The 15,723-nt window shown below is 36.0% G+C and overlaps 1 pseudogene; it reads left to right on the forward strand.

Annotated features, from left to right (window-relative positions):
- The first annotated feature begins 7,488 nt into the window (after positions 1 to 7,488).
- On the forward strand, positions 7,489 to 12,126 carry LOC140518151 (RNA-binding protein EWS pseudogene; annotated as a pseudogene).
- Positions 12,127 to 15,723: the final 3,597 nt, after the last annotated feature.

Consider the following 15,723-nt stretch of genomic DNA (forward strand, 5'->3'; position numbering starts at 1 on the left):
AATAAAGCACTATTGATTAGAGAAATAAAAAATTGAACAAATAAGAAGTCCTACCTCATGCTCATCACATTGGCTAATATCACTGAAAAGGAAAATGACCAGTGTTTGAGAAGATGTTGAAAAATTGGGACACTAATGCCCTGGTTGTGAACTAATCCATTTATTCTGGAAAAGCGTTTGGAATTATACCCAAAGGCATAACTATGTCTATGCAGCCAACTGTGGATACCTTTTGAACTAGCAATACCACTACTACATCTGTATCTCAAAGAGATTTAAAAAAAGAAAAGAAAAGGACCTTTTTGAACAAAAATATTTTAGCAGCACTTTTTGTGTGGCAAAGAATTTGAAATTGAGACAATTGCCATCAAGTAGGGGATGGGTAAAGAAGTTGTGGCATGCTATTGTGATGGAAATATGCTTCTGATATAAGAAATGATGAACTGGATGGTTCAGAAAAATTTGGACATATTTATCTTACCAGAAAGTCAAGTGAGCACAACCAGTAGAACACTGGTCGCAATATTATATGATGATTAATGCTGAATTACTTCACTATTGTCAGCAATACATTTTGAGACAATTCCAAAGGAGTTATGATGAAAAAGCCTATCATTTTGCAGAGAAAAAAACTGATGAAGTCCAAATGCAAATTAAAGCATATTTTTTTTCATTTTTCCTCCTTTTTTTGCAACATGACTATTGTGGAAGTATTTTTTGCAAGGTTTCTTATTTATAATTGATATTATCCTCCTTTTCTCCTCAGTGGGTATGTGAGGGGTGAAAATGAGGGAGAGAGTTTGAAATTCAAAATTTTAAAAATAGATTTTTTAGAAAGAATTTTTTTCCTGGTCTTTCTTCATGCTACTGCTTTCCTCCCAAGAATATTACCAATTCACCATGTTCATATATTTGCTATAGTTAGTTATTTTCGTGGTCTTCTCCTTTAATAACATAGCTATCTCCTTTATTGTGAGCTCTTTCCTAGTAGGAATTGTCTTTTATGTTCATTTGTATCTCCAGTGTTTGACACAGTGTCTGGTACATACAAGGTATTTAATCAATTCTTGATGACTACTTGAATAACAATTGCATCTAATATTTATGTAGTGCATCATTTTACTTGGATCATCACAGCCATCCTTGGAGGTAGAAAGCAAACTATTCTGTTTTTATACGAAGAACATGAGATTCGGAAGGGTAAAATATGCTCCCCTCCAGATAATACAGCCTTTTGTTATGACCAGAACTGAAGTTTATTATGAAATCATTGCCAGTGAATCTTAACAATCAATCAATCATTAACAACCAACTCACTATTAAGTAATCATTATATGCCATAGCTCCAGGGAAACAAATACAAAGTGACATCAAAGATTCAGAGTTCTAAGAAGCACTGAAGAAATCTAGTTCAATCTATTCATTTTACAAGTGAAAATACTAAGGTCTAAAGTCATTTCTCAAGTGATAAATACATTTGAGCACTCTCTCTTTTCCTTTCACCTGTCCTTTTTCAAAAGTGTTTTGCTTCTCATTACCCCTTCAGTAATCTGTCCTCCATTCTATCATCCCATTCTCTTAACCCCTTCCCCCTACTTTTGTGTGGTGCAAGATGAATTTTTGTGCTCGTCTGAGTGTGTATCTTATTATTCTTTGAGCCAATTCTAGTGAGATAAAGGTTCACTCACTCTCCCTCACCTCCCTCCCACTTTCACTTCCACTATAGAGGCTTCTTGTTGCCTCTTTTGTGTGAGATAACTTACCCCATTATATCTCTCCCTTTCTCTTTCTCCTAGTACATTCCTATCTCACCCCTTAATTTTATTTTTCAGATATCATCCTTTTATATTCAACTCACACCTGTGCCCTCTGTCTCTATATACCCCTTTGAACTACTCTAGTAAAGAGAAAGGTCTTATGAGTTGCACATATCATCTTCCCATGTAGGAATGTAAACAGTTTAAACTTATTCAATGCTTTATGACTTTTCTTTCCTGTTTACCTTTTTATACTTCTCATGAGTCTTCTATTTGAAAATTAAATTTTCTATTCAGCAATGGTCTTTTTTTATGAAAGATGCTTGAAAGTCTTCCATCTCATTGAAAATCCATTTCTTCCCCCCTGCAGGGTTATATTCCATTTATCTGGGTAGGTGATTATTGCTTGTAATCCTAGTTCTTTTGCCCTCTGAAATATTATGTCCCAAGCCCTCCAAACTTTCAATGTAGAAGCTATTAAATCTTGTGTCATCTTGTGGCTCCATGATACTTCAATTGTTTATTTCTGGCTACTTGTAATATTTTCCCCTTGACCTGGGAACTCTGGAATTTGGCTATAAATATTCCTGACAGATTTTGTTTTGGGATCTCTTTCAGGAGGTGATCGGTAGATTCTTTCAATTTCTATTTTACTCTCTGCTTTTAGAATGTCAGTGGAGTTTTCCTGAAGAATTTCCTGAAAGATGATGTCTAGCATCTTTCTCTCTCTCTCTCTCTCTCTCTCTCTCTCTCTCTCTCTCTCTCTCTCTCTCTCTCTCTCTCTCTCTCTCTCTGTCTCTCTCTGTCTCTGTCTCTGTCTCTCTCTCTCATCATGGCTTTTGAGGTGGTCAAATAACTTTTTAAAATTATCTCTTCTGGATCTATTTTCCAACGAGATATTTCACATTGTTTTAATTTTTTTTCATTCTTTTGGTTTCATTTTATTGTCCTTTGATTTCTCTTGAAGTCAATTGGCTTCTATTTGCTCAATTCTAATTTTTAAGGAAATATTTTCTTCAGTGAGCTTTTGAACTTCCTTTTCATTTGGCCAATTCTGCTTTTTTAAAGTGTATGTGTGTGTGTGTATGTGTGTGTGTGTGTGTGTGTGTGTGTGTGAAGTGAAGTGAATTTTTGTGCCTCTTTTTCCATTTGAACAATTCTGCTTTTCTTTTTTTTTAATTTTTTTTGTTTCCTTTTTTTTTTATTATTATTTTTTAATGTTTAGCAATCACTGCCATACAATTGAGATTTTATTCCCCCCACACCTACCCCCCACTACCCCCCTCCCTCCCCACGACTGCATACAATTCTGTATAGGTTCTACATATACTTTCCTATTGAGTATATTTTCACTATAGTCATGCTATGTAGTCAGACTAAAATAAATGAAAGAAATCATATAACAAATCAAAACATGATACACAAACACATACACATACACAAACATGATCTGCTACATTTTGCGAATGACTTCCATATTTCTTTCTCTGAGTGTGGAAGGCATTTTGCCTTGAGAACCACCTTTGGGATTTTTTTTTTTTTTATAAGAAGTTTTTGCGTTATTACAAAATTCCAAGTCTACCAGAAAAAACTCTCTGTGGTCTTTGCTGTGCAAAAAGTTCTCCTGGTTCTGCTCCTTTCACTCAGCATCAAGTCATATAAGTCCTTCCAGGCCTCTCTGAAGTCTGCTTGTTCATCATTTCTTATGGCACAATAGTACTCCATTACATTCATATACCATAATTTATTCAGCCATTCCGCAATTGATGGACATCCCCTTGACTTCCAGTTTTTGGCAACTACATAGAGTGCTGCTATAAATATTTTTGTACATGTGGGACCCTTTCCCATTTTTATGATCTCTTGGGGATATAATCCTAGTAGCGATATTGCTGGGTCAAAGGGTATGCACATTTTTGTAGCCCTTTGGGCATAGTTCCAAATTGCTCTCCAGAATGGTTGGATGCGCTCGCAGCTCCACCAACAATGAATTAGTGTTCCAACTCTCCCACAACCTCTCCAGCATTTATCATTTTCTTGTTCTGTCATGTTTGCCAATCTTATAGGTGTGATGTGGTACCTCAGAGTTGTTTTGATTTGCATCTCTCTAATCAATAGTGATTTAGAGCATTTTTTCATATGATTATAGATATCTTTAATTTCTTCTTCTCAAAATTGCCTGTTCATATCCTTTGACCATTTATCAATTGGGGAAACAATTGTGCTTTTCAAAACATTCTTCTCATTGACTTTTTTGTACCTTTTTTTACCATTTGACCTAGTCAGTTTTCAAAGATGTTACTTTCTTCAGTATTTTTTTTTTTTACCATTTTTACCTTTACCAAGATGTTGACTCATTTTTCATGATTTTCTTACATCACTCTCATTGCTCTTCCCAATTTTTCCTCTACTTCTCTTACTTGATTTTCAAAATTCTTTTTGAACTCTTCCATGACCATTTCATGTTTTCCCTAGAGGCTTTTAATGTAGGAGCTTTCATTTTGTTGTAGTCTGAGTGTGTGTTTTGATCTTCCTTTTCACCATAATATCTTTCTAGAGTCAGAGTTTCTTTTTCCCATTCTTTGTTCATTTCCCTAGACTATTATTTTACTTTTGAAACTCTTGGTTAATGTAGGGCTTTGCTTCCAGGGTGGAGGATGAACTGTCTCAGGTTTCAGGAATTTTGTGCAGGTATTTTCAGAGATACTTCTATTGACCTGCAAATTTTCAGTTGTTCAAAGCTGATATGATCTAAGGAGAGGTGCTTACTACTCTCCAGGTCTGTGCTCTGGTCTGTGAGTGACCATAAGTTCTCTTTTCTGCCCTGAAACTGTGATGAGGATTCCTGTTCCACTGGGCTACAAGCTGTAGTGTGTTAATGCTCTTTCTTACCCTGAGACATCCATGCAGGACTGTGATCCAGATTTGAGTATGGGCAAAGCAATACAATTCTGCCCCCAGGACCATCAATGTGACCTCTGTAACATCCTTCTGACTAGTTGTTCAACTTCCTTACTGTCTGTAGGTTGAGGACTCCAGAAGCAGCTACTCCTACTACTGATTCAGTCACTGCCAAGGCCTGTTCCTAGCTAGCTAAGTTCTGGTTTACACTGGCTTCATTCTCACCCAGGTGCAACAGACCTTTCCTGCTGACCTTCAAAGTTTTCTTGGGCTAGAAAATTGTTTCATTCTATCCTTCATGAGACTTCCACTGTTCCAGAATTTGTCCTAATGCCTTAGGGCATTATTTGAAGGTATTTAGAGAGGTTTTGGGGAAAGCTCAGGTGAGTATCTGTCTTTTCTCAGCCATTTTGAGTCTGCCCTCCCCTAGTTACATGTTAAAATCATTTTTAAAATTTGATTTTTTAAAATTGTGAGTTGGAAATTACTTCCCTCCCTCTATTCCCTCTACCCTCATTGAGAAGACAAGCAGTTTTATATAGGTTATACATGTGCAGTCATTCAAAACACATTTCCTTGTTAGTCATGTTGTTAAAGAAAACACAGACCAAAAACAAAACAAGCCAAGAAAAATAAAATTTAAAAAAAGTATGCTTCAATCTGTGTCAAGGCTCCATCAGTTCTTTCTATGAAGATAAATGGCATTTTTCATTGTTAAGTTCTTTGAAATTGTTTTCAATTGCTTTATTGCTGAGAATAGCTAGCCATTCACAGGTGATCATTTTGCAATTTTGCTATTATTGTATACAATGTTCTCCTGGTTCTCTTCACTTGATTTTGCATCAGTTATTATGTCTTCCCAGATTTTTCTGACACTTTGCTGCTCATCATTTCTTATATCACAATAATATTTCCATCAAAATCATATCCCACAATCTTTCAGCCATTCCCCAATTGACAGGCAGTTGCTCAATTTCCAAATCTTTGCCATCACACACCGCCCCTCACCCCCCCCCAAAAAAAACAAACTTCTATAAAATTTTTGTACATAGAGATTCTCTTTCTTTCCAAAGATATCTCTTGGGAATACAGACCTAGTAATGATATTGGTGGGTCAAAGAATAATGCATGGCTTTAAAGCCCTTTGTGGATAGTTCTAAATTGCTCATCAGAATGTTTGAATAGTTCACAATTACACCAACAATTTCACTAGGATCTCAATTTTCTTACATGCCTTTCCACATTTATCATTTTCCTTTTCTGTCATATTCACCAATCTAATAGATGTGGAATTGTACCTCAGAGTTGCTTCAAGTTGCCTTTCCCAAGATACTTTTATAAGGAAAGGCCACTAGAAGCTGTGAATATCAAGAAAAGCTTACGGTAGAAGACAGTACTCTAGCTGAGCCTTGAAGGAAACTAGGGATTCTAAAAGGTAGAGGTAAAGAGGAAGTACATTGTAAGACTTGACAGAGCCACTACAGCTGCAAGGAGCTTGGAGAGGGAAAGCTATACACAAGAAACAGGCAGATGACCAGTTCAGGTGGACCATTGTATTCATGAATTAGAGTGATAATATGTAATAAGCCTAGAAAGGTAGGATGGGACTATGTTTAAAGGACTTTAAAAATCAGTGTTTATTTGTTCCTAGAGGTAATATGGGGTCATTGGAGTTTATCAAGTGGAGTAGTGATATGCTTAGACCTGTATTATAGGAAAAGAACTTTGGCCTTTGTGTAGGATAGATTGGATTAAGGAGAAAATTGAGATAGAGATGCTTCCCCTCCCAGCTCAGGTACAGCCAGCTCCATGATAATTTCTCCCAACTCACCCAGATTAAATGGAATGACTTCACAATTTTTCTTAGAATACTTGATTTTTTTTTTAAATTTTGTGGAGGGACAACATTCTGGATTTCTTGTTTTCCACTATGCCTCTATATTCTACCCTTATGTTGGACTTATCAGTACACCTATCATATCTTTCCTCCTACCCCCACAGAAGGCTGACAACTCTCTACAGACAAGAACTTTGCCTTTTTTCCTTTTTATAACCCCAGTACCTCTCACAGGATTTTTGTACATAGAAAGCATTTAAGTGGCATAGTGAATAGAACACTGGACTTAGGGTTGGGAAAACATCAATTGAAATATTGTCTTTAATATTTATCAGCTGTGTGGCCCTGAGGAAATCACCTCCCTACTAGATTTCGATGTCCTCATCTGTAAAATGAGAATAATAACATTACCCACTGAGTAGGGTTGTTATGAGGATTAAATGAGATAACATCTGTAAAATGTTTTGTAGAATGTGAAGTGCTATACAAATGATAGCTAGTATTCTTTAATAAGTGGTTGTTGAATTAAAATGGGCAAAAGTGAGATAGAGCTTTAAGAAGTGATTAGAGAACAGCCTGAGAAGGCAAAAGTAGTCATCTAGTAAGAGAAAGGGGACCATTGCAGGAACCTGGGTCCTCTACCAGGAAGCCCATTTAAGCAGTTGAGAGAGTTGTTTATTTAAGGTATAGATTTGTTCCTTCTGAATTTATGTAGACATCATTAGCTAAATAAGTTGGTCTGAGAGAGGCTGATAAGACTTGGAAAGGAATGGACAAGTCTTTCTAGATAGTTACCCTTTGAAGGAGTCATGGAATGTAGACACTGCTGACAGGAGATAGGAAGGGCTATGAAAAATAAGCAAAGGAGGGTCTCTTCCCTAATTCCCCAGAGCTGAATTTTATCAGGGTAGCCACTTGTGCCTGGAGAAAGCAATAATTACTCACTATGGGAATAAAATTCACCAGGAGAATAGAGCAGCAAAGTGGGACTAAATGTTCCGGATCAGGCCTGAAGATAAATTTCTCACTACAAGTAATGTTTTCTATCCTTTCTCACACTTTTCTAGTGGGACGTTCTCTGAGTCAGGCCCAAGTCCTCACTCTTTTCCTAAGAGACTTTGTTTTAAGTGGTCTAATATGTATACTATAAAAACTAAAGGCTTAAATACTCTTCTGGCTGAGATGGCACCAAACTAAGGAGAAATAATGTTTTCTAATAGTTTCATTAGAAAAAAGATTAAGCATCAGAATAAACATCTATACTTGTTTCATAACTATTTTATTATAATTAATTGATTTCAAAGCATGAAGTATTGAAACATATGTATTTATTTATCCCACAAAGTAATCAACATGACTCTCTGTTCATTGTCATTAACTTTTCCTCATATGATTATAGTTTTCATCCATGCCATTAATCTTATTGTTCTTTTTTGCTTTGCATTATTTTATAGAAATCTTTCCAGTTTTCTTTGAAATCCACAAGTGTGTCAATAATAACATCTGTATAGTATTACATTGCATTAACGACCTACAATTTATTTTCCCACTCCCCTGTTGTTGGAAATGTAGGCTACTTTCATTAAAAAACAAAACAAGACAATGTCATTATGAAAATAATTGAAGAGATACTTCTAAAAATATTACCAGGGAATATTCTAGGCATATTCCATGGGGGTGGGGGAGTTATTTCATTAATATTTTCTTTTTATTTTCTTATATGACTGATAACATTCCTTTCCCCCTCTCACAAAACCCTCCCTTGTAAAAAAATAAGTGGAGTCAAGCAAAACAAATCAATATTTTAGTCATATCTGAAAATACAAGCCATGTTTTATGCCTAGAGTCTATTACTTTTCTGCAAAGAAGCAGGAAACATGCTGCCTCATTCCTCCCTAGAAGTCAAAATTGGTCATTGATCAGTGTTAAGTTTTTCAGTGTTGTTATTTTCCTTTACATTATTGTGTTCATTGCATAAATTATCCCCTTGTTTCACTTTACATCACTTTATACAACTCTTTCCACTAAAAAAAAACATATCAGATTCACTATTTCATAGAGCACAATAACATTATTACACTACTGGGCAAGAGTGTAGAATATTTTTGTAAACTTTATTATATTCTGCCATATTGCTCTACAGAATTATTATACCACTTTATAATTCTATCAGTAAAGAAAGAATATTCCTCTTTCAACATAGCCTTGACAGTATTGTTTTGCTGTTTTTAATTATCACATGACAATTTAATGGCTGTGATGTGTTACTTCAAAGCCATCCTGATTTCCATAACATTTTCCATAACATTAACTAGTAATGCTGGGCATTTTTGGAAATGATTTTTAACAATTTGTGTTTCCTTTTTTGAAAGGAACATTCATCTCAGAACATTTCTGTGTTGCTGATGGACAGCTACTACAATGATTTTAAAGACCAATTTCTCATGTATTTATTTTATTTTAATTATTATTGAAATTTATTTTTATATTACTATCACTTTAAAATATAACCATCTTATTGCATTTTAACATTTAATCCGTAATATTTGTTATGCACATTTTCCTAATGATTCTTTTACTTTTAGTTGTATTACTTTTTGATATGCAAATAAATATTGTAAAAAATATTATGAGCTAACATATCCATCTTACCATCATAATTATTCTCATTTGTTGAATTGGAAAAATCAAATCCTTTCTGAAATGGAAATAAATATTTATTCCATTTTCTTCCATCTTTTATGGAGTTTGTTGTTATTGTTGTTTAGTGTATGATTGTCTCAAATTTAGATGGAATTCATTGTAAAATGGTAGAAGATATAGGTCCCAATTCCTTTTCCGTGAAATTGCCAACCAATTTTCCCAAGTATATTCATTAAATAATTAATTCCCATTGTTTTTTCTAACAATTTTTATTAACATTTTTGTATATGTTTATTCTGATATCTAGTGGCTCATTTTTATTTCTAACTTTATTATTGTCCAGTTCCACATATCTTAATAATCCCTGCTTTGCAATATATTTGAAAGTCTGGGAGTATAAGAATGTCTTTATTAGCTTTTCTTTTTAGTGCTTCTTTTAGTATTCCTTTCCCCTTATTTTCCATATAAATTTGATTGTGATTTTGCCTACTGATGTAAAGAAGCCACTTTGTATATTGAAAAAGATATGAAATATATATGTTAGTTTCTGCAGTATTATGATTTTAATATATTAATCCAACCCATCCAGAAACAACAATCCCACAGGTTGTTTTCTTTTTTATAGCTATTATTCTAAAATTCTCCTACTGCTTTTTAAATTAAATCTGAAATATTTAACAGTTTTATTATTACAGCCTGCTTAATATCTACCAATATACTTATCAAGCATGCCATATATTTTCTTGACTTTATTAGTAATAAATCAATGTGCAAACATTTTTGTACATTATTCTTATATAACTTTCCTGAGCTCATTTATTGTCTCCTTATTTTTTGGTTAAGGTAATTAGAATTTTATTTAACATCATCATGAATCAATCATATAGCATTTCTTAAGCAACTAATGTGTTCTAAACATTGCACCAAATATTAGGGATACAAAACAAAAGGCTAGATGGACATTGAGAGAATAAGGAGGAAAGAGAGAAAATGATGTCCATGTACCATAGTACCTATCATCAGGTTACAGTCCAGCAGGGCAGCTAACTCAAGGATATGAACAGACCATACAGGCATATGGGCAATAAAGTTATGGGACCTAAGGGCAACCTAATTGATGTCAGTTATACACATGCTCAGAAAACTGCAACCTATGGGCAGACTACATATGTGACCTCTTATGGACAGCCTCCAACAGCTTATACTGCAACCAATTGCACCTCAAGCTTACAGTCCTGTCCAAGGATGATACCTCCACTGTTACAGCTATGACCAGCCAGACATCCTATGCAGCAGAGTCTGCCTATGGTTCCCAGCCTGCTTATCTTATCTACTGACAGCAGTCAGCAACTGCTACAACTGTGATACCCCAGTATGGTAGCAAGCCTGCTGAGACTAGTCACCCTCAATCTCATACAGCAGGATACAGCCAGACCAACCTAGGATATGGATGGAGCTACTACAGTTACTCACAGGTACCTGACAGCTATCCCATGCAGCTAGCTACCACAGCGCCATCCTATCCTCCAAATAGCTATTCCTCTACCCAGCCAACTAGTTGCAATCAGAGCAATTACTCTGAGCAGAATACTAGCTATGGACAGGAGAATAACTATGGGTAGCAGCCCCCTCACTACTAGTTATCCCCCTCATACTGGATTCTACAGCCAGGCTCCAGGTCAATATATTCAGCAGAGCAGCAGCTACAGGCAGTAGAATGCTTTCAGGCAGGACCATCCTAGAAGCATGGGTGCATATGGGCAGGAGTCTAGGGGCTTTTCTGCACCTGGAGAAAACTGGAGCATGAGTGGCCCTGATAACCAGAGCAGAGGAAGAGAGGTATTTGATCATGGAGGCATGAGCAGAGGGTCGGGGGGAGGAGGAAGGACTGAATATATGTATAGGGACTGAATGAAAATGTGACTGTTGATGAGCTGGCAGACTTTTCAAACAGTGTGGAGTTGACAAGATGAACAAATAGACTGGGCAGCCAAAGATGCTTACTTAGACAAAGAAACTGGAAAAACAAAAGACGATGCCTACAATGACCCACCTATTGCAAAGGCTGCAGTAGAATCATTTGATGGGAAAGACTTTCAAGGGAGCAAAACTCAAAGTGACTCTAGCTCAGAAGAAACCTCCAATGAACAGCATGCAAGGTGGCATGCCACCCTGTGAAGGCAGAGGGATGCCTCCTTCTCTCCCAGGAGGTCTTGGAGGTACAGAAGATCCCATGGGTTGAATGGGAGGCAGAAGAGAAACCAGGGGAAGTTTTTCACGAAGAGGATACAGGGATTCCCAAGGAAACCCTTCAGGAGGCAGAAATGTCTAACACAGAGCAGGAGGGCATGGTGATGTGTTCAGAGGAGGCCAAGGTAGAGACAGAGGTGATTTCTGGGAAAGTCAAGGAATGGATCGAGGAGGTTTTGGTGGTGGAGGAAGAGGAAGACCTGGAGGCCCTCCTGGTCCACTCATGGAACAGATGGGAGGCAAAAGAGGCAGGTGTGGAGGACCTGGAAAAATGGATAAAGGCAAGTACCATCAGGAGCAGCAGAGACCAGCCCTACTAGACACAGAAACCCTGCAGAGCTGCATTTACTACCAGATTTATTTTTTAAACCAGAAATGTTTTAAATTTATAGTTCCATATTTATAAGGTTGGTTACATTATGATTATTCCTTGTCTGTACTTTAGTATTTTGTGGAGAAACATTAAAAAAGTTAAATGGTTAAAAAATAGCTAGAATAAAATCATTCCCTTCTCATAGTTTAATGAGGGAGACTGTATGCAAATAATTGTGTACAGATGAGATATATACATGATAAATTGGGAATAGTCTCATCAGAAAGTCACTAAAATTTAGTAGGACTGGGGAAGTCTTCTTGTAGAAGGTGTTTCCTTAGCTAAGGCTTAAAAGAAGCCTGTAGAGATGCAGCATTCTAGATGACATGAAGAGTCAGTGAAAACAATTAGTGTTAAAAATAAAATGTCTTGTGTGAGGAAAAACAAAGAGGATAGTGCCACTAAATCATAGAATAGGTGGAGGGGAACACATGCAAAGAAAAGTAGGGAAAGGTTTAATTATGAAAGGCTTTGAAAGCCAAAGAGAATTTTATCTAATTCTAGATGCAATAGAGAGTCACTGGGGGTTATCAAAGGGTGATAGAATGGAAAGATGGTGGTCTTCATGACAAAATCAGACTTGTACTTTTAGAACATAAAACTGACAGCTGAGTAGAGGATTACTGGAGTAGGAGAAAACAAGGCAACTATACCAGCCAGTAGGTTTTCAAAATAGTTTATGTGATGAGGGACTTCACCAGTGTGGTTGCAGTGTCAGAGTAGACAAAGGAAGCAAATTTAACAACTAATTGGATATATGAAGTAAGAGTGAAAAATTAAGGATGAAAATTAGTTTGTGACCTGGTATGACTGTAGTAAAGTTTCTGAGAGCCAGAAACCTCGTTTTTCATCTGATTTTAGTAGGAAAGCTTCTAATATTTATATAATGTATATCAAGTAGGGCCTAGACTTAAGGATCTTACTTTTTTTAAAAAATTTTTTAACCTGTTGGATGAAATCCCTTTTATATCTAATTCTTATGTAGCTATTAAAAGTCATGGACAAATGTTCATTTTATCAAAGTTTTTTATACGCTTGATGGTAATAGGGAAGTCAAGAAGAGGGCAGAAATTTAGGGGAAAGATAATTCAGTTTTGGCCATGTTGTATTTAAAATGTCTGTGGGACATCCAGTTAGAGATGTCTAATTGGCAATTGAAAATATGAGACTGTAAGTTAGGAGAGAAGTTAGGGATGAAGAAGTAGATCTGAGAATCATCTGCATAAAGATAATAATGATCATGGAAAATTATGAGAACATCACGTATAATAGTAAAAAGGGAAAATGGGGCCTTGGACAGAACCTTCTTGAACTCCCAAGGTTAGTGGGTATGACTTGCTTAAAGATCTAACAAAGGAAACAAAGAAAGTGGTAGTCAGATAGAAGACTTTTACATTTTCATTTCCAATGTTAATCCCACTATTATATTTTTACATTTTTTATTATCATCACTAGAGTATCCAATATTCTTTCAAGTAAAGTTTCTGAGAGCCAGAAACTTCGTTTTTCATCTGGTTTTAGTAGGAAAGCTTCTAATATTTATATAAGGTACATTATGTAGGGCCTGGACTTAAGGATCTTACTTTTTTTTTATATTTTTTATCCTGTTGAATGAAATCCCTTTTATGTCTAGTTCTTATGTAGCTATTAAAAATCATAGACAAATGTTCATTTTATCAGTATTTTTTATACATATGAGAAAAAAGCCACTTTAGGTTTTTTGCATTTATATATTTTATGATATTAATAAGCTTCTGATATTGGTCCAACTTTGCTTATAGCCCTCCCTCACTCCAAAAAAAGTCAAGTGCAAGTCATGTCATCATTTCTCTGACAGCATGATCTTCTTTGGAAATGAAGGACGAAAACAACCCTGTGAGTAGACTCAGCTCCTCCTCTCCTGTGAAGGTAAATTTGGATGACCAAAAGATTCCCAGTTGACTTGGGGTTTACTGGCTAGTCTTCCTTCCCTTCCCTCCCTCCCTTCTCTTCTTCCCTTCCCTTCCCTTCCCTTCCCTTCCCTTCCTTTCCCTTCCCTTCCCTTCCCTTCCCTTCCCTAAACCTTGAACCTATGAAATTGTGAAGTTCAGACACCATTGGCCCCTGTCCTCTTCCTAAAGGCTCTCTTCTGGACCCTCTTGGCTTCAGAGAAATTATCAGTAGCAACTGTTGCTCTTTCCCTCCCAACTGAGGTTTTTCTTTCTTTTTTTTTTTTTTTTACCTCATTAAAGGAACCATGCCCTAGCTACTTCTTAAACAGGCCTATTCAATGAATGGGCGTTTCCTTACCCTAAGTGAGTACCTCCATAGACCTTGGCCTAAAGAGGCCAAGGTCTCCCAGTGCATCCTGGTTCATCTCCAGTCATCCTGAGGAATATCAGGTCACTGTTTTCAGATGGCTCTGGAGGAGAAGTGAGACTGGTGATCTTGCACAGCCCAGCCTCACTCAAAACAAAGTCAAGTGCAAATCATGTCATCATTTCTCCGATGGCACAGTCTTCTTTGGCAATGAAGGATGAACACAACAACTTGATATAAATATTGCTTGCTTATACTAAATTATTTTCTTAATGTAGTAATATATTATATTAGATAATATTTTATTTAATATTTTTCTCTCTATGTTTATCAGTGAAATTGGACACCTATTATTTATTTTTGGCATTACGTCACCCTCATTTTAAAATCAACATCTTATTTATTTAACAAAAATACAGTTAATATTATTCCATGTATTTAGATATTTCTGAATAACTCATGTAATATAAGAATTATTTGAACTTGGACAGTTTGACAGAAATAAGCTTTGTAGGTACTGAGACTACCTGAGTGATTGTGTATTTGAATATTTGCTGTCTTATATCTTCCTCTGAGATTGTTCAATTTATTTATCATTCCAATGACAGTGTTAAGAGTATTTGACAGAAAGTTGGGAGTGATAACTAACTCAACAGATAGGATACAGTAAGGGTCAAAAGGGATCTAGGCTAAAGCACTGGATTGACACCAATAACATGAAATTCGAAAGAGATAATGCAGTCTTCTACATGAGTACAAAAAGATATCTTCTTAAAATATAAGATAGGTGGGGTAGTGGTAGAAAATAATTGGTTCTAAAAAGATCTAGGGATTTTAGCGGATTGCAAAAAGGCAGTAGTATTATGTATGATTGGGCTTCGTTAAGATGAGTATAACTTTCAGGAATAGTGAAATAATTTGTTCTGAATTCTGCCCTCATTAGACTTCATCAGAGGTATTATATTTAGTTCTTGGAAGAAGAGTTTAGGAACATTGGTAAGTTGGAGTGTGTCCAGAATAAAAAATAAAAGAGGATAATCAGTTCACGGCATGTAAGGAAAAATTGAAGGAGAAAGGAATGTTTGGTGTAATGAAGAAAAGACTCATTAAAGAAGTAAAGAGCTGGGAGAGATGTGTTCAACGATTTGAAGGGTTAAAATATGGAGGAAGGACTGAACTTGTTCAGTTTAGACAGAATTAAGAGGATCAGATAGAAATTTCAGAGACAAAATTAGGCATTATATCAAGAAAACTCCCTAGTAATTAAAAGTATCTGACATGGAATTTACTATCTGTAGAAATACTGAATTTCTCCATTTTGGGGGGAGGTCTTCAAGTACAGGCTGGTTGACTCCTAGACATATAGATAGTTGGGATTCCTTTTGTGTATATTCTCCTTTTACACAGCCCTCACTCAAAACAAAGTCAAGTGCAAGTCATGTCATTATTTCTCTGATGGCATGGTCTTCTTTGGCAACAAAGGATGAACCCACACATAAGCCTTTTTATTCTTTTGAATTTTTTTCTAGGAGGAAATCAGATTTACATGACTTGCTCAGGATTAAACAGCTAGTGTCTGATGCTGGATTTGAACTCAGGTCCTCCTGACTCTGGGCCCAGTACTCTATCTACTGTGACTGTGACCCCTAGCTGTCACATTGTAT

The sequence above is a fragment of the Notamacropus eugenii genome, chromosome 1, assembly GCF_028372415.1.
Source record: "Notamacropus eugenii isolate mMacEug1 chromosome 1, mMacEug1.pri_v2, whole genome shotgun sequence".
Taxonomy (NCBI): domain Eukaryota; kingdom Metazoa; phylum Chordata; class Mammalia; order Diprotodontia; family Macropodidae; genus Notamacropus; species Notamacropus eugenii.